The sequence below is a fragment of the Mobula hypostoma genome, chromosome 13 (genome assembly GCF_963921235.1).
Source record: "Mobula hypostoma chromosome 13, sMobHyp1.1, whole genome shotgun sequence".
Taxonomy (NCBI): Eukaryota; Metazoa; Chordata; class Chondrichthyes; order Myliobatiformes; family Myliobatidae; genus Mobula; species Mobula hypostoma.
The window spans coordinates 39296209-39307387 of NC_086109.1; positions in this window are offsets into that span (position 1 = coordinate 39296209).

Consider the following 11179-nt stretch of genomic DNA (forward strand, 5'->3'; position numbering starts at 1 on the left):
CTGGTGTATTCACATTGCAGCGAGAGAGGAAGTAAGAGAGAGAAAACAATGGGCATGTGTAGGCAAAAGGTCGATGCACATTCGCAGACAACAGATCAATACATAGTGCTAAGGGTGGGGTCATTGCTCTAAATGAAATAGATCCATACATGCAGTCTCCTTCCACCTCCCAAAGAAATGCAGGTTAGCAGGTTCATTGGCTGTTGTAAATTGCCCCTAATGTGTAGATAAGTGATAGAAAGCATACATGTATATGTGTGGAAGGGGGTGGAGTAGAGGGAGAAGTTGATGGGAATATTGTAAAAATAAAAATTATGGTCCATGTTGAATTAACATAAGTGGATACTTAATGGTCAGTGCAGATTTGGTGTGCTGAAGGGCTTGTTACTGGGCTGTATAACTCTAATACAGACCATTCGGTAGATCTGCACCCATTGTTACACTTATTGTTGTTTTTATCATTCCCATGTATATTGTTTATTCAGAGCTGAATGCAAACAAGGAATTTCATTGCACCCTGGTGTTTATGGCAATCATCTAATCTAATTTATTACTCCAAAACAGCATAATCATTGCACAATTAATGATAAAATCCCTTAATCTGATTGGTTTACAAAAGTCCAATATTTTTTGCTGTACATGATGAACTTACATCAACAAGAACTTAGCAGACTGAAAATGTCAACTCTAAACAACATTCCAAATCTAACTAATGACAGATGCAGGTGAAAGCCAACTTTTGCAATCCACCCTTACCTGCCTTGCTGCCATGCAGCTGCATAAACCTAAGCTAATCAAAAACTGCGTTATCCCTAACCTAACTCGTGCTTCATCCCAGCTCTCTGTTTCCTCGAAGAATCATAGAGTCGTACAGAACAGATACAGGACCTTTGGCCCTAGTCAAACATGCTGACCTTGCTGGCTATCCATGCTAATCTTATTTGCCTGAATTAGATCCAAATCCCTCGATTTATTTCCTGTCCAAGTACCTGTTCAAATATCTTTTAAATATTCTAATGGTATGTGCCTTTTCCACCTTTTGGAAGCTCATATTAGATAACCTCCATTCTCTTGTGAAAAGCTATCCCTCAGGTGCCCTTGAAATTTCTCCCTTTTACCTTTAAACCGATGCACTCATTTGTTTTTATTCCTTGATGGTAGGGGAAAAGATTCTGACTAATCTACCTTATCTATCCTTTATAATTTTATAAATCATGACAAGGTTACCCACACCTCATCTTCCAGTTTTCCATTGAGAACAAACATTGCCTACTCAATATCTCCTTCCAGGAAAAGCCCTCCATTCCAGGCAATATCCTGGTGAATCACTTCAGAACTCTTTCCTTATATGAGCACATCCTTCCTGTACCCCAAGTGCAGCCTGACCAATAGATGCAACTCCAATATGACATCCCTACTCCTATAGCCAATGCCACATCCTATGAAGGCAAGTACACAAAGTGCATTCTTCACTTTCCTGCCCAGCTGTGTCAACTTTTTCTTAAAGCTCTGATTTTTTATCCAAGGTGTCTCAGTACATCTGTACACTCCAGGTGCCTTCCATTAACTCTATACTGTATATCCATTTAATATCAAATGTTCCGGGACGCATCACCTGAGTTTTCCTGACATGTACTTTACGTAGTCTAAGCTATAAGCTGTAGAAGTCCTTCCTTAAATTCTCCATCTTACCTCCTTGAGATACTTATTAGTATTGACCATTAATAAGCATGTTAAGGATCAAGCTTATCAAGCTTAATCAAATGTTTTGTTGTCTGCCCTAATATTTGTTAATGCAGCTTATATGAAGTTTTGTTTGACAGCACACTTGCCAAGTCATTTGGAATATTTTTCAATATTAAAGATACCTTAAGTATAGTTAGGAATCCTTTGGTACTTAAAGGCATGATCATATGACGTTAGTACCAAGGCAAGAAAATAGAACATTGAACAGAACAGCCCAAACAGGGTATTTGGCCCATGTTGTACATGCTGACCATGCAGATTTTAACTAATCCCACCTGCCTTCACATATCTGTATCTGTCCATTCCCTACCTGTTCATGCACCTGTCTAACTGACTCTTAAATATTACTACTGTATCTGTTCTCACCTCTTCCTCTGGCAGTGTGTGTTAGGCATCAACCATTCTGGGTGTTTAAAAAAAACTTGGTCCTTGTAATGGCTGAGAATTCTGCTCCTTTGTCTTATAGACCATAAGACAATCAGACATAGGAGCAAAATTAGTTCATTCAACCCACCAAGTCTGCTCCACCATTCCATCATGGCTGGTTTATTATTTTCCTCAGTCCCATTCTCCTGCATTCTTCCCATAACCTTTGACACATTTAATCAAGAAACTATCAACCTTTGCTTTAAATGTACCCAATAACTTGGCCTCCACAACATCTATGGCAAAGAATTCCACAGATTTACCCCCTTCTGGCTGAAGAAATTCCTCCTCATCTCTGTTCTAAAGGGTTGTTCTTGTAATCAGAGGTTGTGACCTCTGCTCCTAGTCTTACCCACTATAGGAAACATCTCCATGTCTACCTATCTAGGCTGCTCAATGTTTGATAATTTTCAATAAGATATCATATAAATTTCACCTCTCCCCACCTTACAGCTGTGCCCTCCAGTGTTATCTGTAATTTACAGACCAGAACTACAATACACACAGTACTTCAAATACAGCCTAACCGAAGTTTTATACAGCTGCTACATGACTTCTCTACTTCATAGTCAATATTCTGACTGGTGAAAGAAGTCAAGTATGCATTACACCTAATTTTTACCATCCTGTCTACAGTACCTCTTCTTACCACTTTCAGAGCACTCTGGATTTGTGTCCCAAGGTCCATCTGTTCACCAATGCTCCTAATGGCTCTGCCAGTTACTGTATACTTTCCTCTTACATTTGACTTCCCAAAGTGCAATGCCTCACATTTGTTCAAATTAAACTCCATAAGCCATTGCCCACTTTTCCAACTTCAACAACCTCACTCACTATCCATAATGCTGCCAATTTTTGTGTTGTCTGCAAATTTACTAACTGGCATCAGATGGAGACTCTTAAGGGTATTTTTGGGGTTGGGACATTGACTTCAGCAACCAACCTTCAGATGTGAATATTCATTGAATATTAAGTTTAAAATACAGCTCAGAATATGCAGACCCAACAGACCAGGAAACAGGGACTTAACTGATTGTTTATATATGTATTAATCCAATCATGCATATGCATGGCTATGTCAGTAATGAACAATTATAATTATATTGGGTGTGATGGTGGGAAGATCCAGGTATTTGAAACTGTTACATGTATTTCAGAGGAAGCAGTGTAAATATAGATTTGTTTGAATTGTCCTGAATTTCGTTTGATCTTTAGCACATAACATGTTGTGTAGTGGTGGGTCAAGCAGCTGTTTTTCCTCCAGAAGAGCCTCCACCTGATGCCTGCTGTATCTTACTTCGTCGAATAAAGAGACTGCTTCATTCATGTCTACCAGTACTTCTCTCTGGTGACTTCATTCACATAGCAACACTAACTAACTCACCTACATTTTCATCCAAATATGTCACAATCTACAGAAGTCCCAGGTCTGATCCTTGTGTGACACTAATGGTCATAGACCTCCAGTCAGAACAACATCCCTCCACCACCATCCTTTGCCTTCAATGGCCAAGTCAATTCTGAATCCAACCTACAAAATCTCCATTGATCCTATGTGCCTTAATATTCAGAACGACCTTCCAAGAGGGACCTTGTTGAAGATTTTACTAAAGTTCATGTGTACAGCATCCACTATCCGACCCATATCAATCAGCTTTGTCACCTCTGCAAACTACTGAGTCAAGTTTGTAAGACATGACCTCCCACACGCAAGGCTATGCTGATTAGCCATAATAAGTTCGTATTTTTTCCAGATGTGAGTAGATCCTGTCCCTAAGAATGTTCTCCAACAATTTCCCTATTACTCATGTAAGACTCACTGGTGTATAATTTCCTGGCTCGTTTCTATTGGCTTACTTAACAGAAGAACAATATTGGCTGTTTTCCAGTCCTTTCATCCTCTGAAATCAAAGAAATTCTAGTTTAGCTGAGAAAAAGATAGACATTAAGACTGATTTCAAAATTGTATTGAAAAGTAGAAAGACTATATGATTAAAGTGCAGAATTATAAACATGTGGTCCTGATTGTTACTGCAGCAGAATCTGTCCCAATGTTTGTTAAAGGGGGCTCATGATCTTTTTAAAGACAAGAATGATGGGAGACGCAGGAACCATGTGTAACGAGCTAGTCTAGTGAAATGTAAGCCATTTATTATTCACAGGGAGACATGAGAGACTGCAGATACTGAAAATCTGGAGCAACACACATGGTCTTGGCCTGAAATGTCAAATATTTATTTCCCTCCAGATTCAGAATCAGGTTTAATATCACTGATTCAAAAGGTGTTACAAAAGGTGTTGTTTTGCTGCAGTACTGCAATGCAAAAGCATATGAATTACAATATTACAATGAATAATACACATTTTTTCTTAATGTAATAACATAATAAGTACAGCATGAGAGCGAAGAATAGTGAGGTGGTGTTCAAGGGTTGGTTTATTGTCCATTTGGAATTCTGATGGCAGACGGGAAGAAACTGTTCCTGAAATGTTGAGTGTGTCTTCAGGCTCCTGTATCTCTTCCCTGATGGAAGCAATGAGAAGAGGGCATATCCTGGTTGATGGGGGTCCGTAATGATGAGTGCTGCCTTTTTGAGGCATTGCTTTTTGAAGATGTCGTTGATGCTAGGGAGGTAGTGTCGATGATTCAGCCGGCTGAGTTTGCAGCACTCTGCATTTTTCCCCCCAGTCCTGTGCAGTGGCCCCTCCAGATGTTGAAGTAACTAGTTAGAATGCTCTTCGCGGTCCATCTGTAGAAATTTGCTAGATTCTATAGTGACGTACCAAATCTCCTTAAAACCCAAATGAAATATAGCTGCTAACATAACTCCTTTGTACAGGTCAACCTTCACTAATCCGGCACCATTGGGACCTGAGGAGTGCCGGATTAGTGAAAATGCTGAATTACAGAAGGATCACATTAAGCATAATCAGTGCCGGATTATCAAAGGAACAGGATTACAGGAAGTCGGATTAGTGAAGGTCAACTGTAATTGCATCAATATGTTGGACCCAGTCTAGAGCTTCAGAGATTTTGACACCTAGGAACTTGAAACTGCTCACCATTTCCACTGTCGATCCCTCAATGAAGACTGGTGTGAATTCCCTCAATTTCCCGTCCCAGAAGTCCACAATCAATTCCTCAGTCTTACAGACGTTGTGTACAAGGTTTTTGTGACACCACTCAACCAGCTGATCTATCTGACCCAGAGGCTGCCTGACCTGTTGAGTTCCTCCAGTATGAGCTCTGGTAATTAACAAGGAAAACAATGGAAAAGTTGATAGAGATCTCAGGTGAGATAGGGATGGAGATCAATAAGTTTGGTGTTTCCAGGTAAATCAATTCTTATGGTCTTATCATCAAAGGCTATGTGGTGAAAGCGGGGGAGTGGCGATAACTGGATCAGCCCATGATTGAATGGCAGAGAGGACTCGATGGGCCAAGTGGCCTACTTTTGCTCCTATATCTTACGGTCTAACCTCAGTGACATCAACTAAACGTTGGGGGAAAAACGTGTCATTCTACACCTTCTCCAGGAGTTTGTGCCTCTGTAACAAAAGCCAGAAACTAATTACTTTAATGTTGTTACACCCTATCCTGCTCTATTATTGGTACCAAAACTACAGATATGATAAATGAATGTGCGTTGGATCTTGGCTGACTTTCAGTAATGTTTTATAATTCCTGACATTCCTTACTGTTCTATGTAAATAACCTGGCCCAGAAGACCTTGGAACCAAAAAGCGTTTAATTTAGGAAAATAATCCAAATGTTTTAGAATGTTCAGGAAATAACCAATATTGCAAAATAAAAGACAATATAACATTGTTAATTAATTTTCTTTATTGCATCCAATAAAAATCCTTTCTAATACTAATATATTTTCAGATATTCATGGTGGTGAGTTCATTTTCAACAACATATTCAGATGCAACAATATTATTAGTGTATCAACTCATGGTATCTTCAAGAGAGTAATGTAACTTACGGCATTTATTGGTACAAGCAAATAAAATACAAGTTTGGCAACAAGAAAGGTAGATATTAAGGCGGAACTTAAAATTGTTGTGAGAATTGGAAAGGCCATTTGGTTAAATTACAAAGTTGGGCTCCAAATTGTTGCCAGCAGTGAGACAAGTTGAGTAGGGTATGAGTGGGTTGTCTGAAAATAAAGAATCCAAAAGATCTTGGACGCTTGGAAGTGACTGCAGAGGTAGTAAAGGCTGAAATTTTAACAAGTATTAAATGAGTCACTGATGATCATTTCAGGTCAGCACACATTGATTGTTGAGCAGAAGTTGACTTAAAGCCAATAATACCAGTTCATTGAATGTCAGGGACCTAAACTCAGCCTAGATGGTCAGGCCTGGAGTCCATAAGATCATCGATGAGGGCTTCAGCAGCAGTTGAGGCAAGAGCTGGAAATATCTAATATTATTGAGAAATATTTAAGTCTTCCCACAATTGGTAGGGAGAATTCTGCAGTTATGTGAATATAGCAGAAATTAATTAGAAAAAGAACCTGCTTCACTTTTTAATGGAAATTGTAAATTGCAAGCAGTAAACTCAAATTGAAAGCACACCTTTGCAAATATACTGTACTGTCTGTGTAGCACAGACTAAGAGATGTGGTTTGGTGCCATGAGATGTTTGCATATGCAGCAGGCAAACATTAAGACAATAGCGTTATGTTAATTAGCCTGCAACAATCCAGGGTTTTGAGTTTTTTGCACCATTGTAAACAGGTTCAAGGAAGTTTGCAAATAGTTTGCCCCATCAAATGTGTTTGAACATTCAGAAGTCCTCCCACTGTATGTGTACAATTCAAAGGAAGCATTGCCAACCCAAGTATTGAAGTAAACAGTATCATTGTAACAAGTGAAATAGTATTGAATTACCTTTGATCTTAAGAGTATAGGAATGTGATGAACTGTGAGTTTGTGGGACTCTACCAGGAGAATGTCTGTTTGTTGTGCTGAATAAAAATGTTCATATCCACAACTTCAGTATCTATCCATTGACTTCAGTCACAGTCACAACATTTGGGGGTTTGCTCGGGATACATTCGTGATCCAATTACATGGCCAGCAACCTCTGCTGCCTAAGGAGGGATAGGATTTCTGATCATGGTACACCATGCTTAGATCTGCTTAGGCCAATGACCATGGGATCATGAAGCATCAAAGAACATGGTGGGGAGCTGGAGAAGTAGATGTGAAAGTATGTGTGTGTGTGTGTGTGTGTGTGTGTGTGTGTTTTGAGTAACAGACCAGTTACTAGAAGACGTGGGGTAGCTTATTGAGACAGCCCACCAGTTGTGAAAAGTGGTCACTGACTGCTCGGGACACCAGAGATGTGCATGTATCCTCATATTGTGGGCAATGACGTAAGTGTAGCATGGTTACTGTGAACACTTGGCTAATGTGAAAGATACTGTTCAAGACGTGAAATGGTATAAGTACCTTATAGCAGCAAATTGTTTGTAAGTGTGTGTTCCACTGTGTGTTAGAATCAAGGCCCAGTGTAATGATAGTGCAGAAATATTTTCTGCACGAATATGTATATTTGCAAGAGAGAACCAAGTGCCAAGACTCACACAGTGTACAAATAACAGAGCCATGGGAGAAAACAGATGAATGCAGAGAACAATGAGACAATGTACAAGCAGAGCTGGACAGATTGGTGGAACAGTTAGAACTTTTATAGAGAGGGACACAGACACACACACACGCACACACACACACACACACACACACACACACACACATGAGAAACAGGTAGAACAGTTGGAACAATACAAGAATGAATTAGTCAGGGATCTGAGCAAACTGAGAGATCATTGAGGTAAGGACCAGCAGGTGGGTGGCAGCCATGGGAATGACGGCTGAGGAAAGTGTTGAGGGAAATTGGGATTTGCTGGACTGGGAGGTTGACAAGTGGGAAAGAGGCGGAGAGAGGTTATATTGATTACTGGCCATCAGAATGACACCTATAGAGACCAGACAACAGCAGGCTCAAAACCCTGATGATTTCAGCCAGCCTCTCACATTCATCAGCACCATCCACAGGCCCTTCACTCTATCTGAATTGCCCTCACTTAGAGTTGTGTGCAGAATTTTAGCATAAGTTAGAAGAAATGATCGAAGTCCATCAGATGCGCCCCAAAGACATACACACTTTGGTTAAAGCTTTACACCCAAGAAATATGTGGGACAGTATGATCCCAGGGGTACAGGATGGGCAACTAATGGGAATGCCAATAATAGGGAGAGGTGTCTGAACTTTAATGAAGAAGTGAGGTAAAGACTGGGAGGAAGAGAAAGTAACTAGGGAATGATATTTTCAGATGTTCAGAAGCGTGATGAACCTGCTACGGACTGTGCAGAGTGAAAATACCAAGCCTATGAGGAATACACAGGCCTGGTCAATCCAAGTGTGATGACCCAGTCTTCAAGGAAGACTTCCTTCCTTGTTCAAGGAATGTTCAAGGAAGGTCTGAGCTCAGCTCACCAGGAGGGTTTAGACTTAGGGATAACTGTGGGAACCATCTCCTCCACAATAGTTTAATGGTCCATGGAAATAGACGAAAAGAGAGGTCATAACATGACTCTAGTGGATCTAGCTACTGCAAGGACACAGAGGACTTGCTTTGTGTGTCAGCAACTGGGACACTACACAGAGGACTGCCAGAACAGACATAGAAGAGTAAAGATGCTGGGGCCCCTCATGCCATTGCCAGAGGCAACATCACAAGAAAGACAGTGTGACAGTCACCCACCAATACAGGCAGACACCACATCTGAATCCTCTCTAACCACGTTTACCGCTGACCAGACTATATAACTAGTTAAAACAGCATTGAAGTCAGACAAACAGCTATTGGCAGCCCCCATTGCCGGTCACTAGTTATCCACGGATGTACAGTATACAAGAACTTTAATGGGGGTCAGCAATGCAATTTGTTAGTGGACACAGAAGCTTCAGTATCCATAACAGACCTACCCTTGCCCACAACAGGAGAGACTATTTATCTTACAGGTGTTGGGGGGAGCAATTAGGGCAGAAGAAAGTGAGCCTCAGGTCTTTGAGATAGATTGAGTGCACTGTCCAGAGGATTTCTGGGTGTGCCCAATCAATAAAGGCTCTGTCCTGGGGATAGATGAACTTAGTAATGCAGGTCCTGTTATGGATTCAGGGACAGGATGGATTACTTGGACAAGTCAGTGACAATGTTAGCAAACACATAAGTTTCACAGAACTGAAAGTATGACCACAGTAGCCCTGATGAAATTGGACTGGAGCTAGGATGGTGTATCTGGATTATATCAAGGGATCCCAGCGGTACAGTCTGACCACAAATAAGATTGTGTACCAGTCAAAATAAACCCAATTAGAGTAGAGCTATATAAACCCACGCTTACACCTCCCTGACATAAGTGGAAGCATGGGTCAAGACTAAAGGAGGTCCTTGAAGGATGTGTTGTTCTAAAGTACAACTCATTGCCCAAGACAGTAAGATCATCAGAATTAGAATCAGATTTAATATCACTGGCAAGTGTTGTTGACTTTACGGCAGCAGTGTAATGAAATACATGAAAATATATAGAGAAAAAAGAGAATTAAGTATGCATGTATGTTTATTAAATAGTAGTGCAACATAACAGCAATAAAAAAGTAGTGAGGTAGTGTTCATAGTTCTAAATGGCTCAATGTCCATTTAGAAATCGGATGGCGGAGGGGAAGAAGCTGTTGCTGAATCACTGAGTGTGTACCTTCAGGATCCTGTACCTCCTTCCTGACGGTAACAGTGTAAAGAGGGTATGGCCTGGGTGGTGGGGGTCCTTAATGGTGGATGCCACCTTCCTAAGGCACCGCTGTTTGAAGAAGTCTTAGAAGCTGCCTCCCATGATGGAGCTGGCTACTTTTACAAGTTTCTGCAACTTATTTCGATCCTGTGTTGTAGCCCCCTACCCCCCTCCCCAATACCAGACAGTGATGCAGCCAGTCAGAGTGCTTTCAACAGTACATTTGTAGAAGTTTTTGAGTATTTTAGTTGACAAACCAAATCTCCTCAAACTCCAAATGAAGTTAATCGCTGTCTTGTGAACGTAGCAGGCCAGGCAGCATCTCTAGGAAGAGGTGCAGTCGACATTTCAGGCCGAGAACCTTCATCAGGACTAACTGAAGGAAGAGTGAGTAAGGGATTTGAAAGTTGGAGGGGGAGGGGGAGATCCAAAATGATAGGAGAAGACAGGAGGGGGAGAGGTGGAGCCAAGAGCTGGACAGGTGATAGGCAAAAGGGATAAGAGAGGATCATGGGACAGGAGGTCCGGGAAAAAAGACAAGGAGGGGGGGCGGGGGACCCAGAGGATGGGCAAGGGGTATATTCAGAGGGACAGAGGGAGAAAAAGGAGAGTGAGAGAAAGAATGTGTGTATAAAAATAAGTAAGAGATGGGGTACGAGAGGGAGGTGAGGCATTAGCAGAAGTTAGAGAAGTCGATGTTCAGGCCATCAGGTTGGAGGCTACCCAGACGGAATATAAGGTGTTGTTCCTCCAACCTGAGTGTGGTTTCATCTTTACAGTAGAGGCGGCCGTGGATAGACATGTCAGAATGGGAATGGAATGTGTAATTAAAATATGTAGCCACTGGGAGATCCTGCTTTCTCTGGCGGACAGAGCATAGGTGTTCAGCAAAGTGGTCTCCCAGTCTTCGTCGGGTCTCGCCAATATATAAAAGGCCACATTGGGAGCACTGGACACAGTATATCACCCCAGCCGACTCACAGGTGAAGTGTTGCCTCACCTGGAAGGACTGTTTGGGGCCCTGAATGGTGGTAAGGGAGAAAGTGTAAGGGCATGTCCTCCCAGTGGCCACACATTTTAATTCCACATCCCATTCTCATTCTGACATGTCTATCCACGGCATCCTCTACTGTAAAGATGAAGCACACTCAGGTTGAAGGAACAACACCTTATATTCCGTCTGGGTAGCCTCCAACCTGAT